Consider the following 21,810-nt stretch of genomic DNA (forward strand, 5'->3'; position numbering starts at 1 on the left):
GCGGCACATTGAAATATTGGTGGTTGTTCGCAACACATATGAGATGTGGAATAAAGCCATCTTCTTTCTCATTATCTAAATTGAAGTACTGGGTAGAGTTTAACTTCCTGGACTTTGGTTTCAGATGGTTGGAAAAGAACACTTCAGGTTTCTAGTGTGGAAAAAAACCCCAATAAAAACTAAGTTTGGACGACCTCCAGAGCTCAACTTCAAATCCTCAGCCTCCTGGCGGTTCATTCACTTTGACCTTGACATACTAAGAAACAAGAAACCAGACTTCCCTGGCTTTATTTTAGTGCTTGCGCAGGATCCTTATAGTATGTATATATTTTAGTGAATAATTGAAACTGTTAGCTAAAATTCACCACAGATTTAAGATTATAGTATGGTGGATTTTTCGCTGTCTTTTCACAGCTAGGATCTTTTTATGGTCAGCTGCCTGTCTGACACATGTGCAAACCCACCATTGTGCCTCAGAGTCTATAGGTCAAACTCAAGAATGTGGGTATAAATCCAACCCATACCTTCACATTCTGCTGGCTATTACAGTCCTATATATAATGAGTTTGGTTAGTCTCCACTCTGTTTCTAGTTGTTCCTAGTGGCCAAGGGCCCATAGAATAAAACTACCACTTGCTTGGCCCAAAACTGGCAGTCTTACTCATTAAGGCCACAAGATTGGTTTGCAAAATGGCATAGTCACATTTTTACATTTGGGTCCTTTAGTGAAATTCCATTATGAGACACATCTCTGGAGCTGTGAAGAACAGCGTTTCACTCTCTATCTGAGCCGTGCTATACCAGACCTGAGAATGCTTGATCATGACATTAGGTGCAAAAACGTGGAAAAGTGTTCAATTTCTCAATGCTGACGTCCCTTAGCCTAGATGAACACAAAAAATTCACCTAAACTGGAACTGGGTGACATAGTGAGTTAAACCTCCCAAGCCTGTGACCTCTACCACCGGGAAGGATATGGGCAGCAGGTGAATAGGAATACCATCACCTCCAGATTTCCCTTCAGGTCACTCACCATCCCGACTTGGACATATATTCCTTCATCGTCGCCGGGTCAAAAGTCTGGAACTCCCGAACAGCACTGGGGGAGTACCTTCACCACATGAACTGTGGCCTAAACTGAGAAAATAATTCATCACAAATTGGGCAATGTTCCCTAGGAGCTGCCAAGTGACGAGTCCACTGGGTTGTTATCTCATTTCTGATCACGCACATATGATGTAATTTGGTTCCAGTTTCTAATGGTTTAGTAATCTGGATTAGTTCTCACAAAATCTTTCTTAATCGGCCTTTGGTTGGACTACTTCCTTTATTGAGAGTCATGTCTGTATAAAGTAATGCTTTCTAATGGAGGAAACATATGGTCAGCCTGTTACTTATACTATAGAACACCTCTTCAAGAATGATGCTCTGAATCTTCTGCATAGCATATATCAAGAATTACACCATTAACAAGTTGTAATCAATCATCCTTAAATACCAACTCTTCATTTTTTAAATGCAACATTTGACTACGTGACTTATTTTAAAGTTGCTCATAGCTACCTTGAGTATGTTCTAGCACTTTAGCAATTTGTTAAAAAAATTCTATCCTACACTTACTTCGCTGCTAAAACTGTAAGCTTATCTGAATTGCAAAAGTATTAATCAAAATTGTTGTTTTAAGGGAATCGCAATCTTATGATATTTGACAGAATTAACATTTTTATTTAAATCTTAAAAACTGTTTGATATAAAGTACCATTGTTTAAATGAAATTTAGGTAATTAATGTACCAGAAATACCAGAGCTAATAATATGATATTAGGGCTGAATTTTGCCGCCGCTCAGAGGGCAGGTTTGGAGGTGGGTCCGCTGTCAAAATAGCAAAGATTGACAGCGGGAAAGAAACCCAGGTGTCAGGTCTGTCTGCGCAGAACTGACCCGACACCAAGCGGCGGGGAGAAAATTTAGATCATTAAATGGCTTGTTAACTGCCAATTTAATGCTATTTTGAGCCTACCTTGCAATTTTACGTGCTCCCCCATGGGTTACCCGCTGCTCGGGGAACACGCCAGCTCACCCTGTCGTGAGTTGAGTCTGTTTTAATTTATCAGATAAGCTGACAGCTGCAGAAGTGGTATAAAGGATGCCATGTTGCAGCTGTTCAGTTTCAGAGCTCAGAAACTGTTGATGACTGCATTTGTAAGACATATAGGGGGAAAAATTTGGTTCCTTTGCGCCTCCCATTAGTGCCCTAAGAGGGCGCTAATGGGGCACAAAGCAACTAGCGCCCGGGCGCAGCGATGTTTGCGCCGCTCGCGAAATTGACCAGACATTTTGCGGCGGCGCTAAACACTACCGCCACGATCATCTGCACCCGCAGATCGTGACGTGATGTGTAACTCCCCGGTAGCACCCCGGACTGGATATTGAGTGGCGGCCCCTGCCTTACCGCCTGCCGCTAGCAGTGACAGGTTGAGGGGAGCGTTTTGCGGTCATGAAGGGACTGGGGGAGCGCTATTTAAAGGCGACCACTTCCTGCCTTTTTTTGTCGTCAACATTTTTGCACCACACATTCTGAGAGAGAGGGAGAGACTTCTGGAGAGATTCAACGCTGTGTGAAGGAGTTTTGGGTACTGAGCAGCACTTTGCAGGTTCATTTCGATTTGACTTTCCTTGCATTGATTTAGAAGAGACTATGGGGGCTGCATTCTGAGCTCTTTCCCTGGGTTTCTCCATTGTTCTTTTCGGCAGATTTGATATACAGGTCTCTCCAGGCTGAGATTCAAGGCTGCAATGAGCAGGGTGTGGATGGAGAGCAAGATCGACCCTCCCCTTTAAGAACTGGCCAGCGCCAGTGTGTCTGTGTTCCATTGCTGACTGACATCACATGAGCTTTGCCAGTGCTCTGAGGTCACGCCTTGCTCCTCGGCGTTCGCGCCTTAAGAGAGGTGTATAGCGCCTGATTTAGCGCTCCAATCGCCTCCAAGGACAATAGAAGCCAAGTTTGCAGTCAGAGGCGATAATTAGCGCCAGGCGCTAAACTTTGCGCCTGGCCGATAATTGCGTCCCAAACGGGGTGATACCAAATTTCTACCCCGTAGAGCTTTCTGTAGCTTGCAATTGTTTGGAGCCAACTCTCTATCCAGTGGCACCTCATTGGAACAACCTCTCTCACAATTGACAGATCGCTTGTCATCTCAACTGCAACTGCCATCTATTCCAGCAAAATCGGTGCCCTTGAAACTATCTCACCTTGCTCCTCTGATTCCTTCCACGATCAGCCCCAACACCAACATCACCAGGCACACCAGCAGCACCAACAACATCACCAACCACAACACCAACCTTCTCTGCCATCACCTGATGCTGCACAGGACACAGAGAATCAGCACCTGACAACATTGCTGCCCGGGAGGCCAGCGATTGCATCACCATGGCCAGATTTACTTCACTTGACGCTGTACACCCTGGCTGCCAAATGATGTGCCAGGTTGACACTGTCTTGGTTTGTATGTGGGTTCAATGACGACTCATTCATGAAAGAGAATGTCTTTTAATCTAAAGTTTTTTCAACTCAATTAACAGCATTACAGGAGACACCATCTTAGTGATCCATCTAAAACGAAACTAAAACTAAACTGCTTGTCTCTCACATGCCCTCTGCTGGTCAGGCATAAATAATCAATCAGGCAAATATGCTGGTAAGGCATAAATAATCAAACAGGCAAATACCATCACTATTTGCTGATATCATTACATCTCCCTTTCTTAAAACAAAAGTATTTTACTTTTATCTAACAACATGTTTTCTTTGTATTACTCTGCATTTTAACTGTAACACTTAATGAACTTACATTATCATTATCATGATCAAGGTTTTTTAACCTTGTTTTGTGTGTTCACATGAAATATGTAAATACCTAGAACTTGGAGAGAATAAGATAACATTACTTCCTTCTATAACAAGAGTCCTTAAATTTGCTCAATGAGTCTCTCAGGAGGCTTCACGTGTCTTGAGGATTTTCTGATTGATTGTCCTTGAATCTGAGTTGTTGCCTCAGATGAAGGTTTCTCAGCTGTGTGATCAGGTTGTTCAACAGTATCAGTCTTTTGACCTGCTGTGGCTGGTCTCATGAGAAGATCCCGACAATTTCTTCGCAGAACAGCACCCTCATCTGTCTGAATGGTGTATGATCTTGGTTGGACTTCACTCAGGACAGTTCCCTTCTGAGTCCATGTGTTTGTTTTGTCTTTGAACCTTACTTGGTCACCAGTGTGGAGTTCAGGTAGGTTTTGTGTTCCTCTGTCATAGTAGTACTTTTGCTTTTCTTTCTGTTGTTCTTTGAACTTCCTCACTTTCTCCCCCTCTTTTCTTTTCAGAAGGTTCTCCGGGATGGGTAGGTTTGACCTTAGCAGACGTCCCATAAGGAGTTGGGCTGGTGACATACCACACTCGAGCGGCGTTGTGCGGTATACAAGCATGCTCTGGTAGAAGTCAGTTCCACTGTCTTTTGCCTTGTACATCAGTCTTTTCACTTTCTTGACTGATTTTTCCACTAGTCCATTGGACTGTGGAAAGTGAGGACTTGACGTTGTGTGGACAAAGTCCCACTCTTTGGCAAAGTGTCGGAAATTTGCATTGTAAAACTGGGGTCCGTTGTCTGTGAAGACCTCGCTTGCCACGCCATGTCTGGAGAATATGGCTTTCATACATGTTATCACAGCATCTGCAGTGGTGGTGTACAGTCTACAAACCTTTGGATACAGGGAGTAATAGTCTGTGACTACAAGATAGTCCTTCCCTTGACATACGAATAGGTCAGCGCCCACCTTCTGGTAAGGTCTGTCTGGCGCTGGGTGTGGCTTTAGTGGTTCTACCGGATTGCTTGCTCGATATTTCAGGCATATTGTGCAGTTTGACACCTCATTTGTCACATCTTGGTTGATTCGTGGCCAGTACATCACCTCTCGTGCTCTTTTCTTACACTTTTCGATTCCCAGATGTCCTCCATGGATCCTTTTTAGCATCTCTTTTCTCAGACTCTTTGGGATAAGTATTTTACTTCCTTTGTAGATGATGCCTTCGACCACTGATAGTTCCGCCCTGCAGTTCCAGTACTCTGCCATGTCAGGTGAGCAGTCTTGCTTCATGTTGGGCCATCCATCCAAGATGCTTTTCCTCAGTCATCTCAGTGCTTCATCTTTGTTTGTCTCAGTCTTTATGAGCTCCATTTTTGCATCTGTTATGGGCAGTGCACTTGTGATCATGTCCACGTAGGCGTTCACTTTTTCATCCATTTTGGTGTTTGCGGGCTCACTTGGGTCAACAGCTCTGGACAACGTGTCTGCTGTATACATCAGCTTACCCGGTGTGTACGCAACATTCAGTGTATAGCGTTGCAGCCTGATCATCATTCTTTGTATTCTAAGCGGACAGCTATTTAGTGGCTTTTGGAACAATGCAATCAAGGGCTTATGGTCAGTCTCTACACTGATTGCTTGTCCTGCCACAAACTGGTGAAATCTTTCACAGGCGTATGTGATGCTGAGCAGCTCCTTTTCTATTTGAGCATATCGCGTCTCCGCGTCTGTCATTGAGCACGATGCATATGCAATAGGTTGCCAGTAGTCATATTTTTGCAGAAGAACAGCACCGAGCCCACTCTGTGATGCATCTGATGATATCTTGATGGGTCTCGCTGGGTCATAAAACCTCAGAACTGGTTCCTCTGTGAGCAGTTTCTTTAGATCGCTCCATGACTTCTCATGCTCATGATTCCATTCCCATTCTATGTTCTTTTCAGTTAGTCGTCTCAGTGGCGCCATCTTTTCTGAGAGGTTGGATATGAATTTACCCATGTAGTTGATCATTCCATTAAACCTCTGCACGTCCTTTTTGCATTGTGGCTTTGGCATATTCTCAATGGCGGACACCTTTCTGGGATCTGGTCTGATGCCCTCACTGCTAAGGATATCTCCCACGAATGTCAGTTCTGTCACCCCGAGCTGGCATTTCTCTCTATTCAGCTTCAGGTTTGTTTTCCTTGTTGCTTCCAGCACTTTTTTCAGTCTCTCGTCATGCTCAGTTCTCGTGGTTCCCCATACTATGATGTCATCCATTGATGTATCAACTCCCTCCAGGTGCTCATAGATCATATGGATAGTTTTGTGATACACTTCAGGAGCTGAGGCAATGCCAAATGGTAACCTTAGGAATCTGTATCTGCCAAATGGACTGTTGAACGTGCACAGTCTTGAACTTGCCTCGTCCAATTTCATCTGCCAAAATCCTGATGATGCATCTAACTTGCTGAAATACTTTGCATTTGCAAACTGTGACATGATTTCCTCACGTGTAGGAAGCTTGAAGTGCTCTCTCTTTATTGCTCTGTTTAGATCTCTTGGATCCAGGCAAATTCTGAGCTTTCCATTCTTTTTGTCCACAACGACGAGGGAACTCACCCACTCAGTTGGCTCATCTATCTTCTGAATCACGTTCAGGCTTTCCATCCTGTCCAACTCTGCCTTCAGTTGCTTTTGAAGAGCAAACGGAACTTTTCTGCATGGATGTATGACCGTTGGCGTACTTTTATCTACTCTGATCGTGTGTTCTCCTGGAAGGCAGCTTAGACCCTGAAATAGGTCGTTGTACTCTTTCATGAGTTCATCATAGACTGTCTCTCCTTTGCTTTCCACAACGAGGACTCTCTTTACCAGGTTCAGTCTCTCACAGGCTATTAAACCTAGTATGGCCTGCACATCCTTTGGCACCACGATTAATGCTAGCATGTGCTCTCTGTCCTTGTGTGTCACTTTGACAATGCATCTTCCTTTCACTGGTATATCAGTACCTGAGTATCCTGTCACTTTCACTTTTATTCCATGTATCTTTGGTCTGGGTCTAATTTTCTTAAAATCAGTCTCTGATATCACATTAACTTGTGCTCCAGTATCCAATTTAAATGGAATGTGTATGTCATTCACTTTTAGTGTCAACATCCAGTCTCTTTTTTCTTTTTTGTTTTCAGACACGACATCTACATAGAACTCCTCTATCTCGCTTTCATCTACTGTATGGACCTTGCTTTGTTGCGCTCGGTTCTTACAGCAACGGGCATAATGGTTGTTTTTGTTGCAACTATTGCATGTTTTACCATATGCTGGACACTTTTTTGGTGGATGCTGTGTACCGCATCGACTACATGACTTTCGATTGCTCCTTTCATTTTTGTTCGCTGGCCACGCCTCTTTTTTCACATTGGCGCTCTTTTTGTTAAACGGTTTGTGTCCGTTCTTTCTCACTGCATCCACGTTGCAGCTATTGTCACTGAACAGCTCCTTTGCCTGCGACTTCACAGTCTCTGTAGCCCTACACAGTGCTATGGCTTTTCCCAGGTCTAGATTTTGCTCTCTTAGCAGTCTTTCCCTTAGACCATTATCTGGAATACCACACACCAGTCTGTCTTTTATCAGCGAGTCTGTCAGTCCCCCAAATTCACACGATTTGCTTCTGTTTCTCAGTTCAGTCACATACTGATCAATATTCTCTCCCATTTTCTGTACACATGTGAAAAATCTGTGCCTCTCAAACGTCACGTTACGTTTAGGTATGCAGTAGGCCTCAAACTGTTCCATTATTTTATCCAACTTCATTTTGTCTCCATCAGCAGCGAATGTGAAGTTATTATACACCTCCAGCGCTTCATCACCCGCGACATGTAAGAACACTGACGCTTTCATTTTATCACTTTTCTCGTCAGCTCCGATTGCCGCTAAATACAACTCCAAACATTGTTTGAATCTCCTCCAATTTTCAGCCACATTACCTGTCAACTGAAGCTTCGCCGGTGGGTGTAATCCTACCATTTTTTCACTTCGTTAGCTATTCTCCAATGGTAAGTAACGATGTTCTCTTTTGGCTTGCTAATATGTGGAGAGCTGATTTAACTTCAGATTTTTCCTCTTCATCTCTTTCAATCACTTCTGACACCATGTGTTGGTTTGTATGTGGGTTCAATGATGACTCATTCATGAAAGAGAATGTCTTTTTTTATCTAATGTTTGTTCAACTCAGTTAACAGCATTACAGGAGACACCATCTTAGTGATCCATCTAAAACGAAACTAAAACTAAACTGCTTGTCTCTCACATGCCCTCTGCTGGTCAGGCATAAATAATCAATCAGGCAAATATGCTGGTAAGGCATAAATAATCAAACAGGCAAATACCATCACTATTTGCTGATATCATTACAGACACCATCCCGCACCAGCACCATAAAGCATCCCTACAATATCCAAGCCATTCCTTTCACACTCATCACCATTGTGGGGTGTGGGGGAGGCGCAGACATTATGGGGTCAATTTTCTGGCCGCCGTCGGACGGCTTTTCAGGCGGCCAGGGGCTGAAAATCGGCAAAAAAGCGGGTCGGGACCCCCCCCCCGCATGATTCCCCGCCCCGTCCGACTTTCAGACCGCCGTTTCCCCGCGCCCTGCTTCAGTCCTGGCCGCCGCTGGCGGGACTGGTCGTCGGCACACTAATTACCAATAATCAGCTTGTTGAAGTCGATTTTCCGGGGCCATTGCGACTTTGGGGCTTTCCCCACGTGAAACCCGCCTGCGGGGAACCCCGCTGCTGAGACCTGGCGTGAAGCTGCCGGCTTGCTTGCTGTCAGCTGCAGGTCAGGGAAAGCTGCGATTTAAAGGGACAGCACTTGTATGGTGAAGGACCTTGTTGTTGCAGGTTTGGGGCTACTTCTTCAAGGCTTGGGCACAGCTGTGGAAGGTTGGAGCCTCACACACTTCTCCAATGCGATCTCCTGGGGAGCCCCTCTCGTCACCCTCACTCAGCGCTTCCTCAGCGGAGGCATCTACGAGAAGCATGGGACGCCTTTTTTTCCTTCCCTTCTTGCCATTAGAGGATCTCCAGCAGCAGAGGTGGCAGCAGCAGAACCAGGAAGAGCATGATGTGCACCACGAGCACCAGGCTGCTGCTCACTCACCTGAAGCTGCACGGACCAGAAGGGGCCAGTGCTTGGAAGTGGCTTGAAAGCACCTTGCTGCACTTTAGGGGGCCATGGGGACCCGTATCTGCACTGGCAGTCCTACTCAGAAGGACTTCCATGAGGATCTGGTTTCTCTGTTCAACAGATGGCCAACGCTCCTCAAGAGATGTCATTCTCTTATGAGCACTCACCATGTTTTCTGTACCCTGGCGAGTTATCTCCTCCATGGAGGTTGCCAACCTTTCCATGGTGATGCGTTCATGCGCCAATGACTCCACAAAGGCTCTGCTCATGGTCGCTATGGACTCTTCCATTCGCTCCACACTCGTAGCGACCCTGGAGACAAAACCTGCCAGAGACTCCTGCATCTGTGCATGGAGATCCATCACCTCTTCTCTTGCGGATGGACCCAGAGGCAGAAGGTTGAAATGCAGCGCAGCTGAGCTGAGCTGGCAGTGTCCTGCGCCCTCCGACGAGGACTCTCCACTGCTGTCCCTGTCTCCAGAATCTGCTGAGGCTCACTTGTGAGCTGTGAAACACCAGGTGACAACACTACTCTATGTCCCGTAGGTCCCCCCGAGGTGTGAGTGTCTGCGCTGGTGCTGGGTGCGCTTACTTCTGCTGACGCTGTGCCCTCAGAGGTTGGAGCTTTCTCTGAGGAGTCTGGCTGCACAGCCTCTTCCTCCTCCACATGGAGGACGGGGGCTCTGGATGGTACTGTGGGGGAGTAAAGGAAGGAGTTAGAGATGTAATGCCAAGGTTCTTCTGGTGACTCCCAGCGAGTTGGCATCTGCTGACACCTGCTTCCACGCAGCATTGGTCTCAGTGGGAGGCCTCTTCCTCCCTGACCTAGGGAAGAGGACCTCCCTGTGGGCCCTAACCCCATCCAATAATGCCTGCAGTGAAGCCTCGTCGATTTTGAAGGCAGCTCGGGGTCTGGCACTGGCCACAGCTGCTGCAGGCTCCTCTGCCATCCTGTATGGTTCATTTGGAAGCCTTCAGAGGATACAGTGTGATGTAAGAAAAAGGAGTCTTACCATCAAGTAACTTTAAAGTAAGCTTTAAGTAACTTATAAACACACTATATACAAGAGAGGTCTTTACCATGCCTCTGGTAGAAGCCTCTTACAATACTGAACAGTCCAGTATTTATACCAGTCCAACAGGAAGTGACATATGACAGGAAGTGAGGTATGTACACAGTTCATAGTTCATAGTTCACAGGAAGTGATGACATAACTTCCCGGAAGCTATTATTATTATCACATTCTTCCCTCCTGCAGGATTAGGAGGCTGTGGTCTACCTTTTGTTCCGCAGCCGCCGAACGAGGAAGAGTCGCACCAGTTTGGATTCCCGTCGTAGAGGGTCGCTGGTCCGCTTACATGCGGTTGGCCATTGGTCAGAGTCTGTGTGGCCTGGATTGCCCTGTGAAGGGTCGGGGAGATCATGGCTTCGTGTACGAGCCCCAATAGGTTCAAAGTCGGACTGCCTCTGTTCAGAGGGAGGTGCAGAGCTGGTCTGTGGTGGATCAGTACTTTCATGCGCGGTACTGGGAGGGTCGCAACTTTGAGTACGGGGTTCTACCGGCACCAAGCTAGTTGGTGTCCGATCAGGATCCTGGAGAGGGGTACCCGATAGGTCCCAAGAGTTTCCTGGTGAAGTGCCATCACCCGATGTCCCACTAGGTCCTGGTGGGCAGGGAGCCAGATCCCGTAATGATACGGTAGATTCTCGGCCGTCGGAATATCGTATGTTTGCATAGGTGGGGTTGGCATCGGTTAGTTCGACCTCGTCTACGAGAGGGTCATTTTTAGACGTCCGAACGTATCTTCGGAGTAATACAGGTCCAGGAGTAGTTAGCCATGACGGGAGTGATGTCCCATGAGATGAGCGACGCTGGAATCCAAAGAACCGCTCATGAGGTGTAGTATTTGTGGCTGTAGAAAGCAGGGACCGTATAGAGTGCAATGCATCCGGAAGCACTGTTTCCCATTGCTGGTCTGGTAGGCCCCGAGATCTTAAAGCGAGACGTACGGAATTCCAGATGATACCGTTATACCTCTCTACCTGCCCATTTCCGATGGGATGGTATGGTGTTGTTTTGCTTGTAGCAATTCCCCGTTCTGAGAGGTAGTCCTTGAGTTCCCTTGACATAAAGGATGGACCCCGATCTGAGTGAATATAAGCCGGCATGCCACAGAGAGAAAATACCTGCTCAAGGCAGCAGATTACTGTGGACGCCAGCATATTGGAGCAGGGGAAGGCAAACGGAAAACGTGAATATTCGTCGATCATGGTGAGCAAATATGTGTTCCGAGTTGAAGAGGGCACTGGGCCCTTAAAATCGATGCTAAGTCATTGCATCGGTTGGGTTGCATGTATGAGTATACCATCTGAGGGGCGGAAGAACTGAAGTTTTAATTCCGCACAAAGCCGGCATTCTGAGCATATTTTCTTTACATCTCCAGTGGAAAAAGGGAGATTCCGTGATCGTACGAAATGTAGCATGCGCGTAACGCCAGGATGACACAATCCATTGTGGACATCCATGAGAGTAGAGGATGACATAGTGGAGCAGAATGCCCGTGAGAGGGTGTCCGGGGCCACATTCTCCTTGCCAGGCCGATAGAGAATGGTATAACCAAAAGAGGCCAGTTCCATCCTCCAAAGTTGTGTTTTATTATTCTTAATTTTGGTTCGTTTTCGATTATCGAGCATGAAGGCGACTGATCGTTGGTCCGTGATCAATGTAAAGTGCTGGCGAGCTAGAAAATGGTTCCACTTCCGTACTGCCTCTATGATGGCTGTGGCTTCTTTCTCAACCGGAGGATAATGTAGCTCGGCACCTTGTAAGGTCCTGGACATAAATGCTACAGGACGACCTTCCTGATTCAGAGTAGCCGAGATCACCACCTCCGAGGCATCACATTCAACCACGAAAGGGAGATTCTCATCGATGGAGTGAAGAGCCGCTTTCTCCAACTGTTTTTTTGAGAAGGTTAAAGGCTGCAACAGCCGCTGTTCCCAGTGGAAATGATCTAGCATGCAGCAAGGGTTGGATTTTGTCCGAAAAATGAGGAATCCATTTAGCGTAGTATGCAAACAGACCGAGAGCCCGACGTAAAGAAGCCGGATTCTTAGGTGACGGGAGCTCTTGGAGCGGGCGAAGTCTTTCTGGGTCTGGCTTAATGATACCATTGCCTACGCAGTAGCCAAGGATGTTGATGGTCGGTTGCGACTCAACAGATTTGGATTCATTCAGGGTCAAATTACGGCGATGGAGGGCATCCCAAAATTTTTGGAGGTTGGCGTCGTGTTCCTGTTGATCGTGACCTGCAATGGTAATGTTATCAAGATAGGGAAAAGTGTCCCTTAGGTTTTCCTGCTTAACCAGGCCATCCATTGCCCGTTGGAAGACAGCCACTCCATTAGTAACCCCGAATGGGAGGCGACGAAATTGGTACAGCCGTCCATTAGCCTCAAAGGCCATGTACTGCTTATCTGAGACCTTCAAGGGTACCTGATGATAGGCACTTTTTAAATCGTAAGTTGAGAACACTTTGTATTCGGCCAGTTTATTAACCATATCATCAATGCGTGGCAATGGGTAGGCGTCCAAGTCGGTATATTGATTGATGGTTTGCGAATAATCAATGCATAGTCGCTGTTTGTGAGGTTTTAGAGGGTTCTTGACAATGACGACTTGAGCCCGCCAGGGCGACGAACATGGTTCGATGATATCCTCTGCTAGAAGTCGAGAGATTTCAGCCACAATAAAAGATTGGTCTTCCTGATTAAAGCGCCGCGATTTCGTTATTATTGGTTTGCATCGAGGCGGAATACTGGCAAATAATGAGGGTTCATCAAGTGAAGCTGCTGACAATGCACAAAACGGTAATTTAGATGGTATATTAGAAATAGTAAGTCCGGGTTTGGATCTACCGAACTCAATGGTGAGTTTCTTATGCTGTTTTTGGAAGTCCAGCCCTAAGAGGAGATCACTACATAAGTCCTTGAGCACCAAAAGTCGGGTGGAGGGATACATACAACCATGAAGTGTCATATCAACAACACAAAAGCCGGAGATTCTGGTATTAAGTGATGACTGAGCCATCGCAATTGCCTGGTCCGATGGGAAGACATGTAGTTTCAATTTCGCAACAATCTGTTCCTTAATGAAACTATCAGTACTTCCTGAGTCAATTAAGGCATCTAAGGTATGCCCTTTAATTGAAACTTTTGTGGCTGCATGAGACAGGTTCTGTGGGCAAGCAGCTGTAATTGGTGTCGTTGCACAGAGAGTGGCTAAAACTCTCAGTGTGCTTCTTCGGGAGAGAGCTCAAGAGGAAGCTTGATAGGTCCTAGCTGGAGCATCTTGATAGGCCCTAATTGGGGCAGTTCGGTAGGCCTTGGCTGGATTGGCCCTTGTAGAGGCCCTTGATAGGCAAACTTTAGCAAAGTGTCCTTTTTTTTTGCAATAACTGCAGATTGCATTGCGAGCAGGGCAGGTTTTCCTAGGGTGAAAAGCACCTCCACAAAAGAAGCATTCCTTCCTAGATTGCCAAGGGCTGCTAAAGTGGGGTCATCCTCCTCTTCTTCATCAGAATTATCAGAATTAGATTCCCCCATGATAGGGTTCACCTGAGACCGCTTGAATTGTCTGGTTGCAGTTACAGCAGCAGATCGAGATCTGGGCAGCTGATAGAGGTCTGCATTTCTCTTTGCCAAATCCAGAGAACAAGCTAGGTCAAAAGCTTTTTGTAGCTCAAGTGTTTTACTTTCTAGTAGACGCTGGCGTATAAATGGAGAGGCAATCCCGCAGATGAAAGCATCACAAATCATTTCTTCGCGGTACAGCTCAGCTGAGGCTGCCTGAAAGTTACAATCTATGCTGAGCCTGCGAAGTTCTTGCAGGAATTTGTTAATTGATTCCCCTGGCCCTTGTTGGGCTGTGGCCAGTAGATGTCTAGCATAGACCTCATTTGGGGTCTTGGCATACAGTTTCTTAAGTGCCCGAATCACCTCATCGTAATTATCCCATTCATCAACATATTCGAACACTTTTGGGGTCACATAGTTGATAAGTATCCTCAATCTAGTAGGAGCATCTGCTTTACATTCATCCAGAAAATTCTCAAAAGTACAGTACCAATGCTTCCATACCCTGCCAGCTGCTGGTGTATTCGGGTCCAAGTCCAGACGAATAGGTCTAAGGATTCTCTCCATGATGGGTGGTTCCCTGGATCCTTAGCTCCAAGTTTGTCCGAAGGTCTAGTATTTGTGAGTGTAAATACTAAGTTACTTAAATTGATGTAAGAAAAAGGAGTCTTACCATCAAGTAACTTTAAAGTAAGCTTTAAGTAACTGATAAACACATTATATACAAGAGAGGTCTTTACCATGCCTCTGGTAGAAGCCTCTTACAATACTGAACAGTCCAGTATTTATACCAGTCCAACAGGAAGTGACATATGACAGGAAGTGAGGTATGTACACAGTTCATAGTTCATAGTTCACAGGAAGTGATGACATAACTTTCCGGAAGTTATTATTATTATCACACAGTGCTTGCTATGGACCTTAAAAGCACCACGAATGATGACATCATACTGTGGGGATTTCTGACTCGAATTGGACAATTAGCAAGGCTTCCCACATGCTGGGAATTAATTGGCCAATTGAGGGAAAATTGCGTGGAGCTGGCTGACACTTTTTTATGTGTGTCAGAAACCCCACATTCAGGAAACCCGCCCGTTTCCCACACAAGCCGAAAATCGGGGCCTATGTCTCAACATTCACTGGAACTCAGTAAGACACTTCTCAAGGTGCGCACAGATCTGTCCAATAAGGTGAAGTGTTGAAAATATAGATTTCAATGTTTGACAACATATTAAGAGAAACCTCACATGAACATTGGCTAAACCACACAAGTGCCTACCCTTGTGTGTTGTTAGTTGGTATGCTTGCAATAGGATGTGGATGAGGGTGAGTGTGAGGGGTGGCTAGTGAGATGGGGAAGTGATAATGTAGATAGAGAGGGATGGGTGGAGGTGCAAGGTAAGTTGTTGTGAGTAAGGATGTTCAGGAGGAGGGTATGGAAGGCAGAGTGATGGGGATGTGACGAGTAGCACAGCAGGGTGAGTTTGAGCGTGGCTTTGCAGTAACGTTTCGTGATCTACTGAGATCATTGAAAGGTTTGCGCCACTGCAGCCAGGTCCTTCTGACAACATCCCTGCTTGTGTCCTCCTGTGCAATGTGCAACCAGACTGCGTTGATCTCCTGGGGAGGTCTCTACCGCCAATGGGAAGGGAAGAGAATCTCCCTGCCTGCTGTGACTCCCTCCATTAGCATATGGAGGGAGTCATGGGAGAACCTGGGTGCAGACGTGCACCTTTGTGCAGTGCTTGTCAGTGTTTGCAGCACCTCAATGCTGTAGATCACTGACAGAACAACTGTCAAAAATCTATGTGGCCGTGGTCCCTTTAAGGAAACCGGCTGATGACGCATCATCAAGTGACATCATCAGACCCGCTTCTAATTAATTGGCCAGGAACCCCGCAGGGTGGACTTAACAAGGCCAATCTACGGAAAATCATTTTCAGAGAGCGGCTGCAGATAGGAGCAGGACCAGAACCCGCCAAACAGCTCTCCCACTGCCATCCTGCCTCCGCAGGGAAAATCCTGCCCTTAATGTTTGTTTAAGAGAAAAGAAGGCCAAAGAAACACTGGGCTTCTGGCTCTGTTATTCACCCATTTTTTTTTATTCTGTCCTGCTCTTTTGGGAATTTTTCTCACTATCTGTTCTTCCCACACTTATCTTTCCCCTTTGCTAATTGTCACACTCTGCCGCTGTATCTCTATTATTTGGATCTTTGTCTGTTTCCAATTCTATTAACCGGCATCTCCGACTTATGCAGTCTCTGTTCTTCTGTTTCCACGCTTACCAATCCCTCAAAGCACGAGTGCATTTCACATCTACTTTTTAATGTTCTATTATTATAACCATTCTCTTTCTGTTTGGTCTTATACCCTCTGTCATTTGTGCAACTGGTCAGTCAATAAATGGCAGAGAATATACTTCACGCCCCTCACGCCCCTCCTACAAGATGCAGCAAAACGTTTGAAATGCAGAAATTGGTAAATTTGGATAGTTGAACACTCCTGTATAAAATATTTGTCACAGATCTCTCAAAACAATACTTATGCCACTGAAATAGTTTGTCTATCAGTTGAAAATATGTTTGAGCAACCTGATTTGGTTGGCTTGTTGGAAGACACAAGCAGAAGCCAGATGCTCCCCACAAGAGAGAGAAAACATTAGAGCTTAAACTCGGCAGGCCATTTTTGTATTCCTGCTGGTGATTGGCTTGAGATCACCGCTGGTAAAGGCCTGGAAGAAGGTCAATCTGCCTACTTTTTCATACTGGAAAGTTGGACAGCACCAGATGACCAGTGGGAAGGGAGGAAAAACTGAAGGGAGGTGTTAGAGGGTTTAATACAAAAGAAGTGAATGTTAAAAAAAAACTTCCAACACAGTGTAAGACTGTCATACAGCGTAGGTACTTCAGAAAGGAAAGTTTGAGCAGTGTTGAGATGTTGCCATTAGATGTCCTTAGAGCATTTATTTACAAAACATTCCAGAAATATTTATGGCGGTGGAACAGTATTTATCCTGTAACATAGGTTACACATTCAGATGTGTTCGCAACTTGGCACGCTCGGCCGTGCTTTTAAAAACTTCTGCTAAGATTATTAAGCCGTAACATCTGTAAATTTGATTCTTCAACTTATTTTTACAAAGTATCACATGGAGGGGAAAGAAAAATCACCGAATCTGGCCAGGGGGAGGGCTTGGTTATGCCAGGTCTCCACTCCTTTTCTGGATCGTGCAAAAATTCTGTCAAAAGCGGGGGCTGAGAAAGAGGTGTGATTGGCAAGATGACATCATTCACTGGAATTCCCATCAATTCCACCATCCTTGCCCCTGTTGTTGTGTACACCTGCATGATGCTGGCGTGCTAGTATGCCAGGACCTGATCCTGGCAAAAATGGGGTCGTTGTTATTTCAAAATCCGATTTCCAGCGATAATTTATTACACAGCTATTGATTGCTGTTGGGAAAGTGACAAATTCAAAATGAACTGTTTTGAAAATACAATTCAAGTGTACAGCTGACGTAGCTGATCAACGTGTGCCGCAGGGAAGTGCCACAGCAATATCCATCTGCCTCCCTCCCCGAGGTGGATGCCAAAAATGGCGCGGGCACCTGTCCAAAAATATCCTAATGCCCCTGACCCCGTGATTTGAGATGGGACAGAGGTGCATCCATGCAGCAGACAGAAGTTCCGCTCCACCCCACATCCACCCCAGTAAACTGCCACAGGAATGGCCTACTCCTGTTCCTATGAATTTCTACATGTTTGGTCTATTTAAGTATCCACAATAACCATTTAAGGGTTACAGTAGCATTTCTGTACCAACATTTGAGATTGTATAATTCTTTTATTCAAAGAAAAATGTGTGGCGCATGAAGAGTTCTTGTATGACTTTATGCATCTTTGCCTTATTTTATATAGTAGTAATTAATATTTTGAAATATACATTTTTGCAGAAGTCCTATGACTCATTAATTTTTGAAAGCGGTGAGAAATGTTCACTCTTAAGAGATTAATTTCTTCATTTGTACTTTTAGTAATTTGGCCTTTATTGTTTTAATCTTTGCTTCTAATCTCTGACTGAAAAGTTGAGCACTGCAAGAGTTAGCTGCTACATGGATAGTTACAAGAAGGTCTGATCATTACCCAAGAACATGCCATTAAGATTAGACATTTTAAATGAAATTTGGGTCAGCTAAAAACGTTCAGGGATTGAAGCTAGTGGCAATGGGTATGCATATTATGTTGTAATTAATTATAATTCCCTGCGCTGACAAATCTTAACTCTTGATAGCATTGCGGGGTAGATTAATGCACAGGCCAGGGGCCTGGTGCAAATATGTTTCATTTAAGCATTGTATATTGTGATATGATTTGCTTTATTATTAACGCAGTATATAAACATTCTCAATGCTTATTTCTTCATGCATTTTACCACATGCTTATGTTTCAATGGATGGGCAGGGGGTGCAAAGGGCCTCAAATGTTCTGGGTGTCCAGGGTCCCAAGAATTCTTAACCTGCTTCTGGATTGCGAAAGTGTTCCAATGTGATAAATTTTATTCTGATGTACTGAGGGTTGGGAAGGTGCAGTTAGACATCAAGGACAGAAGTCTTTTAGTCTTGAAATCCAGCTTTCTCTGAGGCCTAGATTAAAGTTTACTCTAGGTTGATAGAATGAAAGTCACCTCTACCTGCTGGCTGTAATAAGCCGAAGTGAAATGAGTTTGGGCAGGGATGGGCAATAAGTGCTGGCCTTGCCAGCGACACCCACATCCCATAAACAAATTTTAAAAAAAGCTTAGTTCCTCATGGATGTGGTGCAGCTCTTCTGGGGTTGAGTCTAAGATACATACTTGGGGCAGAGTAAAGGGAACTTTATTCTACATCTAAATGTGCTACACATCTAGCTTGATGTTGACACTGAGTGCCTAGAATGATAAACGTTCCATTCCCTATCACCAACATCCCTCACCTTGATGAGAACCAAAAATAATTAATTTAAAAAATGAAATCCAGATTCAGAAATAAATTTTTGTGATCAAGCATTCTAGTTTTAGCATCTAAAATGGCCCTGTATCAATTGCACCTTATTAGTAACCCCAACTATTTATGTTATGTACATACAGTATTAGTTCAAATAGTAGAAATGTGTTCTATCTATATCTACTCTATTTTTGATCATTTGCAGCTGAATACCTTTGTGGAAGCAAGTACCTGCAATAAAATGTTACTTTTAAAGTGAAAATCAAGAATAGGCATTGGTGTGTTAAATTATAGGAATGTAAGCCATCAAGTGGCTTGAACAACATAGCTCACATGATGGCACTTGTCAGATATGCATGTCATGGGTGATTTTGTTACTGTAAGCCAATATGTAAATATATTTTAGTTATGTAACATGACATACTGTGCGTTTTTAAAATATAATAATAGTTGTTGTTTTCTGTGGTCCTGTTTTGCATGAAGGTGGGGTGGTTGGCAAGTAAGGACAATTGGTGCTTTGATGGCAGGTTCCTTTGCTTACATCAGTAATTCCTGTAAAAATAACATTGAAATGGAAAGCAATAAGTTAGATAGTGGAATCAGAGGAGTAACAATAAGAACAGGAGAGACGGCAAGAAACATAAGGGCAGGTGGTAGAAAAATAGCAGTCAAGAAGAAAGTGAGTACTTGTCAATTGTGAGGAGGCTGTGTGTAGTAGAATAGCAAAATAGTTCCAGCAACAACATGAAGGCTCAATGAGCAATTGCTGTAAATTGTACATGTGCAATAGAAGCAGTTAAATGCTGAAAACTGTTGTTCTTTCATGGCCCTTTTATGGTGTGAAATAGTACAGTCAATGTACACTGATATTTTTCCCACCATTTTATTTTTTTAAGTAACTGTTTTGTGTAAATATCTGCTTTCCTGCACTTCTAAAGTACTTCATTGGCTGTAAAGTGCTTTAGGGCATCCTGAGGTCATGTAAGGTGCTATATAAATGCAAGTCTTTCATTCTCCATGGAACAGAGCTAACACGCTGAATCTGTTCCTCCATGGAACAGAGCCGGTCTAACACATTGTTACGTGTCCAGTGACCCCACAAGATGCCCTATTGCCAGTAGTAGCACAGCAGTCATACTCTGTACACGTGGCCATTCTGTGCTTGTGAACCCATGTTCTCTAATAACCAAAATAAAGATAGAAAATGGTAGAAATATGCAATAGGTTGATCGGTATCTGTAAGAGAAAAGGTTAATTAATGTTTCAGTTGGAGACCCTTTGTCAGAACTCAGCTGATTAACTTTCTGTATATTTCAGGCATTTTCTGCTTTTATTTCAAATTTCTAGCATTCACTTTTTTTTATCTCTAATAAGTGAAACCTAACATACACGACTCTTTATTCCTTTAAATAATTATTTCATGACTTTTCAGTAATTAGATGAGTGATGTTGGTTTTGGAAACAGAACAGTTTCCTATTTCAGTCATCCCGTCTCAGCCACAAGCATTCCCAAATCACGTATAGTGCAGCCAATTGCAGTATGAAGCCTCCTCCACTCGGCCCAATAATATGCCTTAGTCCTACCCTCAGAAAAGCACCCCTACTGTGCAGTGTGACGCTTTTCCCCCCATTTCTCTTAACAGCCAACTTTGTGACCTCTCTAAGTGAAATTGCCAGTTTAGTATCAATTTTATAATGTGGGTCCACGATCAACCTTATTTCACAAAGGACTCTTACAGCCAGAAAAGAGCGAAGATTGTGCCATCTGTCTGAGTTAGGTTCAGACTTTCCAGAGGTGACAGGAATTTCACTGCATCACTCTTTCCCTCTATGTTCAAATCTTAAAGAGTACTTATAGCTCTTGAAGTAAAAAGAGCAGTATCTTATGAATACCTTCCTAATCCACTGTGTTGGTTTCTCTGTGGTTATTGCTCAACTTAATAGGTATTTGTTTTTAGCAAAGCTTTCAAACTATTAATAATTACAGAAAAAACTACATGCATAATCTCACTTTAATTAATGTAATGTGCATTGACTGCCAGTGAATGACTGAACCATATACTTTTTAAAATTATTCCAGTCCTAATTCAATATGTAATTTTGTCACAGTGACTGCTATGTTTGACTAAAGGTTAGTTTAAGTAAATTCAAGTGGCCTTGGCAGATTTGTATTTTCTAAAATATATTTGCTGACGATGTTTTTTTTTACTGCCACTGAATTCCTGTTTTTCCAATGAATAACTTTACATATGGACTATCGAATCAAAAATTCAGCTGGATGTGGGCATCGCTGGCACTTATTGCCCTAAGTAGTGGTGAGCCACCTTATACAACTGAGTGGCTTACTAGGCCATTTCAGAGGGAAGTTAAGAGTCAACCACATTGCTGTGGGTCACATATAGGCCAGACCGGGTAAGGACAGCAGATTTCCTTCCCTAAAGGACATTAGTGAACCAGATGTGTTTTTACGACAATCTGGTAGTTTCATGGTCACCATGACTGATACTAGCTTTTCATTCCAGATTTATTTAATTGACTGAATTTAAACTCATGTCTCCAGACCATTAGTCCAGGCCTCTGGATCATTAGTCTAGTAACATAACCACTAAGCTACCATACCCACTAGATGCATGAGTATCTGTCCACACAGGTGTTGTCTGGTTCATTTGAGTCTTGTGCCACTATTAATGTGCGATAGATTAAAAAAAAAGAAAATCTCAATTTAGTAAATTACTTTCTACCTAATTTAGATATCCCTTTCCACCACATTCTGCTATTTGTTGTTTGTCAATAGTGCTCTTTGAGTCAACCACAAAAAGGTGTGAAATAAAATAATAAAATGCTGGAAATACACAGCAGGTTAGTCAGATGTTTCAGGTGTATAACCCTTCATCAGAATTGGGCTGTCTTCAGTGCTGTTGAAGGGTATCACACCCAAACAGTTAGAACCTATTTTATTCTTTACAACTGACCTGCTGTGTATTTCCAGCATTTTCTGTTTTTATTTCATATTTCCAATGTTTGCAATTTTTCTTTTTAATTTTACAAAGTAGAGTGGAACAGCTGTCCAAGGTCTCTTACCCTCAGAATTTCCCTTTCCTTTCTTTGAGGAGTATCTGCCTTCCACTCTACACCTTTTCCTGCAGACTGTGTTTCGAAT

This window comes from Somniosus microcephalus, chromosome 8 (genome assembly GCF_052327205.1).
Source record: "Somniosus microcephalus isolate GS21.2 chromosome 8, FLI_Smic_1.0, whole genome shotgun sequence".
NCBI lineage: Eukaryota > Metazoa > Chordata > Chondrichthyes > Squaliformes > Somniosidae > Somniosus > Somniosus microcephalus.